The sequence below is a fragment of the Pleurodeles waltl genome, chromosome 5 (assembly GCF_031143425.1).
Source record: "Pleurodeles waltl isolate 20211129_DDA chromosome 5, aPleWal1.hap1.20221129, whole genome shotgun sequence".
In the NCBI taxonomy this organism is placed as follows: Eukaryota; Metazoa; Chordata; class Amphibia; order Caudata; family Salamandridae; genus Pleurodeles; species Pleurodeles waltl.
In genome coordinates this window covers 1,395,211,909-1,395,224,852 of record NC_090444.1, presented here as the reverse complement: position 1 = coordinate 1,395,224,852, position 12,944 = coordinate 1,395,211,909, and positions in this window count along the sequence as shown.

The window sequence follows — 12,944 nt, the reverse complement described above, 5'->3', positions numbered from 1 at the left end:
ACCTAATTCTCAATAGGAAATCTAAATATCTTCATTGTTCTTCAAAATCTCACAAAGCCGTACTGATAATTTGCACTACATTTAATCTGAACGATTGCCGGAGATTGCAGCACCCAGACATCAAGGACATATTTTCTTTTCATACCCTCATTCTTCCTACACAAGATTCAATTACTTTCTCATTTCAGAAGACTTCACCCACCTCATTGATCAAACAGACATTCCGTCCTGTTTAATCTCTGACCACTCATGTGTGACCATGAAAATTGCAGGAACCAATATTAAACCCAAAAACAAAATATGCCACTTCAGTGATGAAACAATTAAAGATGAAATATCCAAGTCACCCATTGAAAGAACAATCTATAATTATATACCTAAAAGCAAATCTCTGGACATCTCGATGTCCACCTTCTTGGATGCTCTTAAGCGACAATCAGAGGCACTTTATTAGACATTCAGGCTCAGGTTATCAAACATGAGGATAAGTGTCTTGGAAACATAAATTAAAAGACTAGAATCATGGCACATCTTGAACTTTGATCCTTCCACTCTCACCCTATTAACAAGTACAAAATATGAATATGACAGAGAAAGCAAGAAAGCTGGGGCATGGATAAACAAATATAAATGCCTAAAACTCTGTGATGAGAACAGGGCAGGGAAAGTGTTAGCCTCTTATTTAAAACATAAACAAAACCACACAAAAATAATTCCATGAAAGATTGAGTAAAACAAGGGTTCATGTGGTTCCTTCCACCATCTGACTATAGTCTGACTTGACTGACATTAGAACAAGAAATCTTGGGAATTTATCACCCTATCATGCTCTTATCCACCAAAATGAAATCTCATCTTCCACTCAAACACATACATTTCTTGACACAAAAACAGCTCCATTAGAATTAGAGAATCACCTTGAAATTCGAATCAATGCATGTAACATGATCTCTCTATGGAATAACACGAAGATTAAAATTAACAATACCCCACTATTCCGGAAAGCTTGGGCCTCCAAAGGCATTTACTTTTTGTAATAATTAGGACCTAAAGATTACTCTCTTACCTTCAGTGATCTTTATACCCAATGTAAGCTTGATAATATGGACGTTTCCTGATTTCCTTAATCTCAAGTCCTGTATATCTAAAACTAAACTTTCGTTCCTAGAACCTTCCTTACCTAAGCTGATTAATTTGACCAATAGAAGAGGACATGAGGTCTCAAGATACTACAAACTCTTGAAACCTTTCTCCTCACAACTTAACTTAGCAGAAAAAACTAAATGGGACGAACTTAAAATCATAACCCCAAAAGAATGCTAATCTGTTTTCTCTCACAAAATTATACCAGCACTCTCCCAGACCAAATTCTGGCTACTACATAGTATACTTTGGAACCCATCATGCCTTCATAAAGTTGGCCTGACAAACGATCCCATATGCTAGTACTACAATAAAGGAACAGAAGATTTGATTCTCCTACTCTTTGCTGTCTCAGAGTTCTTGGACAACATATTGGAATTTTTGCATTTTCTATTCGCCTTCCAAGTACACCGTGATTTTGATTCTAATATATGGTTTTAGGACCCTCAACTAAAGTCTTGCAAAGACGCACTATTACTAGACATCCTATTACTGCCTCTTGTAAGTCCATTCTCACCAACTGGAAAATAGCAACCTCTACATCCTACAAGTCATGGTTAAATTGGATCGCGCATCTAAGAGTTACATGCAATATTGAATTATGACACTCCCTTTGAATACCACAACAAAGGCTTTTATGGGGAACTCTTGATTTCTATTTTTCTAATAGTAAACCCCCTTGAATCTCAAGACCAATATGTATCTTGCCCCTTCCTGATTGATGTTGATTACCCCCTTGAATTTATGCTGAATTAAAACTGAATTAATTTTTTACTTAAATCTGATACAGTGTGCTTCAATACCTTACCTTTTGTATAACTTTTTTTGCAATTATGCAATCTAAATAAATCTGCCATCGTATTTGAATACTGATACCAGCTATTATCATATGGAAATGTTTAATGTTATCAGAATAATTCATATATGATGCATATAGACACCAAAGTAATTGTCTTAACTCTCCAGATCTGCTCTACTGACTAAATATATATCGGATTTCTAACACTACTTTACTACGAACTTACTTTATCACTTATACAACCTCATATATACAATTTGTTTTCCTTATTTGGGCGGTCATTACAACATTGGCGGTAAAAGCCGCTTATCGCCGTGCAGAAGACCGCCAATACACTGCTGCGGCCGCGAAATTCCGCCACAGCTGTTATGACCCACATCTCGGAATCCGCCGAAATTCAGACACCCACACAAGTCCGCCACACCAAAGGTCAGTGATAAACTGTCGAAAACAAATCCTCCACCGTCACGCCAACAGAAACACGCCCATGCTATCACGACCCACAAATCCACGCAGCGGTCTTTCAACAGCGGTATTCCATTGGCGGTACACACCAAACACCACTCCCACACAATCAATACTATATAAAACACACACCCACATCACCCACAAATGCCTACGACCAAAAATTTTGACGAAGGCCAGAGAGACTGCACACCATAGACAACCCCACCACACAGAGGCACACAACACCATCACCCACACAACATCCATGCACAAAACACCACACACCACTACACATCACCACACTCATCACCACATACACCACCCCACACATCATCTACACCACCCCATGGCACGGCAAAGACACCCCAGGTTCTCGGAGGAGGAGCTCAGGGTCATGGTGGAGGAAATCGTACGTGTAGAGCCACAACTATTTGGATCACAGGTGCAGCACACCTCCATAGCTAGGAAGATGGAGCTATGGCGAAGAATAGTCGACAGGGTCAACGCAGTGGACAGCACCCAAGAAATCGGGAGGACATCAGGAAGAGGTGGAACGACCTACGGGGGAAGGTGCGTTCCGTGGTCTCCAGACACAACATCGCGGTACAGTGGACTGGCGGCGGACCCCAACCTCCTCCCCCACAACTGACAACATGGGAGGAGCAGGTCTTGACCATTATGCATCCTGAGGGCCTCGGAGGAGTCGGTGGAGGAATGGACTCTGGTAAGTCAAATCTTAACTATCATATCCCCCACCCTACCTGCATGCTATCACAGACCACCCCCTCACCCCCCCCATCACTCCAACTTCTCACATATGTACTAATAACACAAACCACCCATCCCAACACCAAACCCTGCAGGACACAACAAAGCATGGACACCCCTCACTAAAGCATGCCCACTGCACATACCCATAACACCCCCCCAACCATCATCACACAAGCCCCCACACAGGAATGCTAGCACTGGGGTACACAGTCACCCACCCGTTGCACACCATGACACACACAGATGCAATAATCATGCTTTTACACCCCTGCAGGACCACTACCCAATGTCACCAGACAGGAGGGTCCTGACATCTCTACCCCACCCACAGAAGAGGCCCACAGTGATGACAGCAGCTGAGGCCAACTGGATCCAGATGACCAGCCCGGACCATCATGGGCCTCGGGACAGTCGGTTCCCCACACCCAGTCACAGGCCATCACAGACCTTCCACCCTCTCGTAACACCAGCACAGCACCCACCCAGCGGGCCCATACCTCCGTACCCAGGACACGTCAATCAGCTGTGTGTCCACCACTACAGGGAACCCAGGATAACCCACCACCCCAACAACAACAGGGACCTGGGGGCTGTAGTAGTGGGCACACGGTCCAGTGGACGGAGGCACAGGAACACAGGGGAACTGGGAGGGCTGCCATGCGACAGGGGGCGGACAGGCCTAGGGAACACACTCTCCACGAGGCCCTCTCCTCCATCATGGGAGCCTACCACCACTCCCAGGAGACGATGGCTACGGTCCTGGCCAAGTTTCAGGAGACCCAGCGCCTACAGGAGGAACCGTATTTCGGCTTCAGGGAGGAACTCATAACTATCAGCTCCGCCCTGGGCACCATTGTAGGGGTGCTGAAGGAGATACTGAACACCAGGAGGGACACCGTGGCACTCCTAGGGGCCCCTGACACTAGCATGGACAATGAAATGCCCACCACCTCCGCCGGCGCTAGTGGACAGGACGCCCCGCCACAGGACCACCACACCAGCACCCCACCCCCTGCAGATGGAGAACCACCCCGCAAGCGGTCCCTGAGATCCAGGAACAGGACAGAGCAAGATGGCAAGACCCCCACCAAGAAATGAGACCACCCTGATTGTCATCCCACTGTCCCACTTTGTAACTCTGTCCATATTGGAACTGCCCCAGCTCCACTTCCTATGCCCATATGGGCAGTGCACCTGTGAGACTAATAGACTGGACTCTGCCATGGACATTCCTCCACCATCACCCCTCACCATTTTACCACCCCCTCCAATATTTAGCACTTCAATAAACACCCTTGAACCACAAAACAATCTGGAGTCAGTCTGTGATTTTGAAAATGTGTATTAGCAATGACAGTGACAAAATCCGTTCTCAAATGTAATGTCACCATACCTATGTCACACATCTCAAGTCCATGAGGAATGTCAGCAGATGACGCACGTTGATAACCACACCTGTAAGACCATAAGGGAAATGTACAACTCAGTTACCATATACTGGTTGAAATTGACAGACAGGATAGAGGTAGAAGTGGGAAAGTACTTGTAGTAGGCAGGAATGTGTTATTGCTGGATAATTGAGTCCCTGTTGTCAATGTCTTCTTCCTCTGCTTCCTCCTCATCACTGTCCACAGGCTCCACTGCTGCCACAACACCGTCATCTGGACCATCCTCCTGCAGAAAAGGCACCTGGCGTCGCAAAGCCAGACTGTGAAGCATAAAGCAGGCGATGATGATCTGGCACACCTTCCTTGGTGAGTAGAATAGGGAACCACCTGTCATATGGAGGCACCTGAACCTGGCCTTCAGGAGGCCGAAGGTGCGTTCCATCACCCTCCTAGTCTCATTGTAGCGTTCCTCTGCCCTGGTCCTGGGATTCCTCACTGGGGTCAGTAGCCATGACAGGTTGTGGTCACCAGAGTCCCCTAATAGCCACACCCGGTGCCTCTGGTGTTGACCCATGACATAAGGGATGCTGCTATTCCGCAGGATGTAGGCGTCATGCACAGAGACAGGGAACATAGCATTTACATGGGAGATGTACTGGTCTGCCAAACATACCATCTGTACATTCATGGAATGATAACTCTTCCGGTTCCTGTACACCTGTTCACTCCTGTGGGGGGGGACCAGAGCTACATGGGTCCCATCAATGGCACCTATGATGTTAGGGATATGTCCAAGGGCATAGAAGTCACCTTTCACTTTAGCCAAATCCTCCACCTGAGGGAAAACGATGTAGCTCTGCATGTGTTTCAGCAGGGCAGACAACACTCTGGACAACACATTGGAAAACATAGGTTGGGACATCCCTGATGCCATGGCCACAGTTGTTTGAAAAGACCCACTTGCAAGGAAATGGAGCACTGATAGCACCTGCACTTGAGGGGGGGATCCCTGTGGGATGGTGGATAGCTGACATCAGGTCAGGCTCCAACTGGGTACACAGTTCCTGGATTGTGGCACGGTCAAACCTGTAGGTGATGATTAAATGTCGCTCCTCCATTGTCAACAGGTCCACCAGCGGTCGGTACACCGGAGGATTCCACCATCTCCTGACATGTCCCAGCTGACGGTGCCTAGGAAGGACAACAGCGACCACAGAGTCAAACAACTCAGAGGTATTTACCCACAGTCTACACAGAACACGAAACATAATCCAAAAAGTTGTCTGTATGTGTGTTTAGTCCAGGTTTAGGTATGTGTGACACAGTTGAAAATGAAGCCATGTGGGACCCTGAAATGGCGGCTGCCTGACCACTAAACTGGGACAATGGGCCGCGAGGTAACTGTGCTGGCGTTGTACACCGTCGCGGTAGGCGGCCGAAGACCGCGGCGCAATGCTGCATTGGTTAACATTGGACCCTATGGGTCCCAGGAGCCAATGACGAAGTGCGCCAGAGGTGATGATACGCACCGCTGCGGACATCACCGCCGCGGACGTGACTGCCATTTTCTATCTGTTGAATCACTCGATACCTGATCTTCGACAGGAGAGGACCTACACTGCAAGTGCTGCTGTGACCTCGGTCTGGAAGAGACAATGGCTCGTGCGTCTGGGGAAAGGGCCCCTGCCTTCACTGCACAGGAGTTGGAGAAGCTTGTGGACGGGGTCCTCCCCCAGTAAACGCTACTTTACGGTCCTCCAGATCAACAGGTGAGTACACAGGGAGCAAGTTGTATGGGCTCTGCCTGTGTGGAGAGGGCTGGTTGTAAGAAGGAAGGGGGCACAGTTCTGCGTGCATGAAGGACTGTGAATGCATGTGCCACATGGCAAGGGTAGGGATGTGGGTCACTCACATTGACGGTTCAGTTGGTAATGACTTCTCTTCTTCCCCTGTACATGTCATGTAGGTCAGCGCCCACCAGAAGAAGGATATTTGGCATGCCATCGGCAAGTACGTCCGGACCCTGGGGGTCCACCAGAGACAGAGCACCCACTGCCGTAAAAGATGGGAGGACATTCGCCGCTGGAGCAAGAAGACGGTGGAGGCTCAGCTGGGGATGGCCTCCCAACGTGGGAGGGGTGCCCGTCGCACCATGACACCCCTGATGTTGCGGGTCCTGGCGGTGGCCTACCCTGAGTTGGATGGGCGCTTGAGGGCATCACAGCAGACACAAGGGGGTGAGTACAACATCATTGTGCGGACTTTGCGCGCAGTGAAGGTGTCTGGGTGGGGGAGAAGGGCTGGGGGTTTCCCTAGGCCAGGGCGAGTTCCGTAGGCTAGGCCCCTCCGTAATGCAGGTCACTCACTGTTGGGCAGTCTACCATTTTGAATGCCATCCAGGGTGTAAAAGGGAATTGCAACACACAAATGCATTCCTGGAGGGCATTCATTCTGGTCAGTCTGCCCTTCATCGAACCCTGCAATCTCTGGCCTCAGCACTGATGGCAGCCATTGTCCCTGTCTCTAGCCTCCCCCTCCACCTTCCTCCACCCAGACCCAATCCCCTGTACCCCAGATTATCCCAAGCACACCATCAGACCAGCCTGCACACACCTCAGCACACAAGGGAAGCTCAGGCAAAGCACCACACATCCCACAGGCACTCACGCAAGCATCACACACATGCAGACACAGCAACATCCACTGCCTCCACTGTGTCCCCCTCGTCGTCGTCTCCCTCCTCCTTCCCAGTCTCGTCTACACTCTCATCTGCATGCACTACCACTACAGCCACTAGGTCCTGCACCAGCACACCCACCACCACACCCCGCTCACCTGCACTCACCACCCCCACTACCATTTACACGTCCCCTGTGTCCTCTCCCAGTGTGTCTGTGACGCCCCCTCCCAAAGTACACAAACCCAGGCACACACCCACCCAACAGCCATCCACCTCACGACAGCCTCCAGCGCAAGCACCTGCACCCAAAGCCACAAAAGTTACACCTCCTACAACCACCTCCTCTTCCTCCACTCCCAGACCCCCTCCAGCTACCCGTCCCAGTGTTCCTAAGAAACGTTTCCTGAGCAAGCTTGACCTCTTTCCCACCACCCGCCCCCTGCAATTCATAGGTCCCGTACTAGCACCTCAGCCAAAAAATCTCCGGTACCAGTGGTGCCTGTTAGAGGTATGTGGATTGCACCGGGCACCAGGGCAGCCAGTGTGACACGGAGCCACAGCACAGCCAGTCCCCCCTGTGAAGCACCAGAAGTTGGACAGTGCCCGGCGGGTGAGGGGGATGACTCCAGCCGGAAAATCCGCTCACAAGGGTCCCGGGGGGAGTGTCCACTCGGCTGTGACTCCTCCCAAGGTGGGGAAGGGGCAGAAGAAATTGCCAAAGTCTGGGAAGAGCAGCACGGCGGAGAAGACCGCCATCATCCCCGCTGCCCAGGAGGCCACCGGCAGCCCCATCGTCACTAGCCAGGAGGCCACCGCCAGAGTCAGTGCCCAGGAGGGCAGCCCCATGGTCACTGGCCAGGAGGCAGTGCCCAGGAGGGCAGCCCCATCATCACTGGCCAGGAGGCCACCGCCAGAGTCAGTGCCCAGGAGGGCAGCCCCATCGTCACTGGCCAGGAGGCCACCGCCAGAGTCAGTGCCCAGGAGGGCAGCACCATCGTCACTGGCCAGGAGGCCACCGCCAGAGTCAGTGCCCAGGAGGGCCCCGGCAGCCACAGCCCCGCTGGGCAATGAAGGACCGCCAGCCCCAGCCCAGCTGGGCATTGAAGGACCGCCATGGAAAGCACCGCTGAACAGGGCAAGCACCGCTCAACAGGTCAGAAACTGCCAACTCAAGCACCGCTGAACAGGGCAAGCACTGCTGAACAGGTCAGAAACTGTCAAATCAAGCACAGCTGAACAGGGCAAAGAACGCCATGGCAAGCACCGCTGAACAGGGCAAGCACAGCTGAACAGGTCAGAAACTGCCAACTCAAGCACCGTTGAACAGGGCAAGCACCTCTGAACAGGTCAGAAACTGCCAACTCAAGCACCGCTGAACAGGGCAAGCACCACTGAACAGGTCAGAAACTGCCAACTCAAGCACCACTGAACAGGGCAAGCACCGCTGAACAGGTCAGAAACTGCCAACTCAAGCACCGCTGAACAGGGCAAGCACCACTGAACAGGTCAGAAACTGCCAACTCAAGCACCACTGAACAGGGCAAGCACCGCTGAACAGGTCAGAAACTGCCAACTCAAGCACTGCTGAACAGGTCAGAAACTGCCAAATCAAGCACCGCTGAACAGGGCAAAGACCGCCATGGCAAGCACCGCTGAACAGGGCAAGCACCGCTGAACAGGGCAAAGACCGCCATGGCAAGCACTGCTGAACAGGTCAGAAACTGCAAAGTCAAGCACCGCTAGCCCATGTGCGGCAGGGGCAGTGACGGAACTGGGACCGTCACAGGGAGAGTGATGCACTCTGGGCACCAGTCCCCCTCCAGAACCAGTAGAGAACAGCATCCACTCCGTCTGTCCTTAACAGGATGAAGCACTCTGGGCACCAGTCCCCCTCCAGAACCAGTGGAGAACAGCATCCACTCTGTCTGTCCTTCACAGGAATGAAGCACTCTGGGCACCAGTCCCCCTCCTGAACCAGTGGAGACTGTTATCCACTTGAGAGACTGTGGCTTTGCACTCCCCAGGATAAAGCAGTGGGCAAACCACCCACTGTAGAGACTTGTGAGACTGTGGCTTTGCACTCCCCAGGACTGAACAGTGGGAAAACCACCCACTGTAGAGACTTGAGAGACTGTGGCTTTGCACTCCCCAGGATTGAACAGTGGGAAAACCACCCACTGTAAAGACTTGAGAGACTCTGGCTTTGCACTCCCCAAGATTGAACAGTGGGCAAACCAACCACTGTAGAGACTTGAGAGACTGTGGCTTTGCACTCCCCAGGATGGAAGAGTGGGCAAACCTACCACTGTAGAGACTTGAGAGACTGTGGCTTTGCACTCCCCAGGATGGAAGAGTGGGCAAACCACCCACTGTAGTAACTTGTGAGACTGTGGCATTGCACTTGCCAGGATGGTATAGTGGGAAAACCACCCACTGTAGAGACTTGTGAGACTGTGGCTTTGCACTCCCCAGGATTGAACAGTGGGCAAGCCACCCACTGTAGAGACTTGAGAGACTGTGGCTTTGCACTCCCCAGGATTGATCAGTGGGCAAACCACCCACTTATGAGACTTGAGAGACTGTGGCTTTGCACTCCCCAGGATACATCAATGGGAATGGAGCCCCTCGTGGATCTGGCGTAGTGCAGCCATCCGGCTGAGGTGCCCCCCCTTCCCTTCCCCCTGAGGTGTCTGTTGTATTTCTATCTGATGCCCCAGCAGTGTTCTCTCCGTTTTGATCAGGTATCTGATGTGGGCCTAGCCCATGCATTTTGGGCCCAGTGGTCCACGGACATTGAATGGTGCATTACCTGCACTACTAATCGTGATGTATATTTTGTTTAATATGTATATATATATCTGTATATATTTGGTTAATGTATTTTGATATATTACAATGGTTGCACTCATTTTGTTTTGTCTTTACATTCTTCCAGGGGGTTTGGGGGTTGTTACTGTAATATTTGGATATGCATTGGTGTGTGTGTTGTAGTGGGTGAGGGTCGGGATGGGTGTCGGGGTGTTGCGTGTGTGTGTCCCTGACTTTTGCCTCCCCCTCCCCTATGTCGTAGGTGCAGTACTCACCGTTGTCTTCGGCGCCAGTGTTGATGATGGTCATACAGGAGCAGGAAGACTATCACAGGGAGTATTTGGAGTTCTGGTTCCATGGTGTCCTCCTTCCTCGTGGAGTGTATAGAGATGAGCGTTTTCCCTTTGAAATGGCTGTTTCCGCTGTGTTTTTATCCATGGTAAATCCACCCCGGAAAAGGTGGCGGATTGGTAGGTTGTGATACTGTGGGCGATACTTTGTCTTCCGTCTGTCTGTTGGCGGTGACCGCCGCGCTGTTTGTCTGTACCGCCGTGGCGGTCGGAGTGTTAAAGTGGCTGTCTTTGTTGGCGGTTTCCGGCATGGTCATAATTCCCATTTGTTTTCCACCGGCCTGTTTGCGGTCTTACCTCCGCTTTAACACCGTCCGCCAGGGTTGTAATGACCCCCTTGGAGTCTTGACTCTTGTTTCCTTAATTTCCTCCTGATGTTTTATTTATTAATGTTTATTGTAGTCTGTTATGATTTATTCTTGCAAAACTTCAATAAAATTCCAATGAACTAAAAAAAAGAAATTAATTTAAGTCATGTCCAATTGCCGAGATCGTCAGTGGTGTTTTTCTCCATAGTAGTTTAAAGAGTCAACATCAGGAAATGAGTAGAGGTGAGCAGAAGCAAAAGTTGGCACCAATTATCAAAAAGATCCTGACGTAAGGAGTGAAACAAAATCCAATGTATGTCATTGAAATACTGTATCAGAGCATCGCCTGAAGAATTGCCACAACTGGGTCGAGTTCGAGTGCAAAATATGAGGAAGCGCCCCTGCACAAGTCGGGAGATCGCCTGAATTACTAACTGCCACAAAAGTGGTCCTAGAATGAGTGGATACCACAATCAGAATCAGTGTGCCGTTATCAGAACAAATCTGTGAATCTTTAATTTTTGATTCGCACAGACATGAAAAACAATGGAAAGCTGTACTGATACTAAACGCAAAAGAGCATGGCGCCGATTCTGCAGTTAAATATTTTACTAAAATTATGAGAGTACAATTTTTATAAACAAAGTTGCCTGTACCATCCTGTTTGTAGAGCAGATATCAGCAAGTGGTTGCATTAATAAGTTTGCTGCAGATATTAGAATGCAATGTCCTTCACAATATTGCATTTTAATTAGACTTAAAAATGGCAGCATACAACAAAGAGAAATTAAGCCTGGCAACAACTGTTATATACTAATAGAAACCACAAAAACAAAAGACCGAATGTATAATTAAAATGCTAAATTGGGATTTGGACGACGCAACGCATTTGGCCAATACACGTCTGCTCTGCATTATGCCCAGAAGTCTTAATTTGCATATGAAGCATTTTCATGTGTAGTAGGCATCCAATAGTCATTACGGTTTAGTGTAATGCAGATGTTTCTAATTATATAGTCATCATTGGCTTAACTCGTGATCATGTTTGTCCTACATCCGCTGGTTTTGTTTTGATTTTCATAGATTTTAAAGATAGAGAGTCTAATCCTGTTGAAGAACCGACATTACCAAAATGTGTGCTTCCCTCTTGTACGCTTGTAAAATATTGCATTTATTTGTATACAATTAAACAACAGTTTTAAGGCTATGAACTACACGAAGCTAACTCACTTCTGTAATGAGTTGCTTGATTTTGCATCCAGGTGCCATGTGTGACCAGTTCAAGTATTTAGTGAACTCATTTGCAGACAACCCAATTTACCATAATTCATGTGGACCCTTTGGACCAAAAAGAGGCATAAAATCGTGTTTACTCAGCAACGCAGTTTTGTAGTGCAATGTAACACAGCAACAATCCATTCCTATGAACAGGAAGGTGTCAAAGAAAACACAACAGTTAAGGAAGCTTCCAGCGAAGGAGGTATCTGTGTCTGAACTGTCCCATCCAGTCTCCACCATAGTGCTCCCCTTGCCCTCCGTCCCACTGGCTCCCTCACAGTCGGTGGACGCTGCCTCCTGGGTCGTGTGAGATGCAGCTCCCTCCGTCGCCAGTGCCTCTGCTCCTCCACCAGATGAAGCTAATGCACATAAGGACAGGATGACAAAACAAAAACGGGGGAAGAGACAGAGGTACACTTGGTCAATGGCTGTACCAACACCACCGTTGGCATACACAGCACCCCCACTCACAGGGACCAGCCCACGCAATATGCCATTGCACATAGAGAAATAGTTAGCGGTCAAAGCATGGGGAGGGGCACACACTGCCAAATGCAGCACACCTGCTTCCCGTGCAGCCCTGACCAGTAGGTGATGCCTACGAGCTAGGTTGCAAGATTTTCCATTCTGAACCCTAGCCACCAGGGGACCTATGCTGCAATGTCAGGCCTGGCCTACGGGCACCCACTGACACACATCCCCCACCCGGATACCACCCAACCATGCGTAAGTTGTAATGATGGGCACCCCCTTGTGGCTGCTGTGATGCCCTTAAGTTCCCATCCAGCTCAGGATAGGCCACCTTCAGTATGCAGGCCATCACGGGGGGTCAGGGTTTGACAGGCACCCCTTTCTCAGTGGGAAGCCATCCCCAGATAGGCCTTCGCCATCTTCCGTGCCAAGCATCTCAGGTCCTCCCACCGTTTCTGGCAGTGGGTGCTCCGTCTGCCATAGAACCCCAGGGTCTGCATG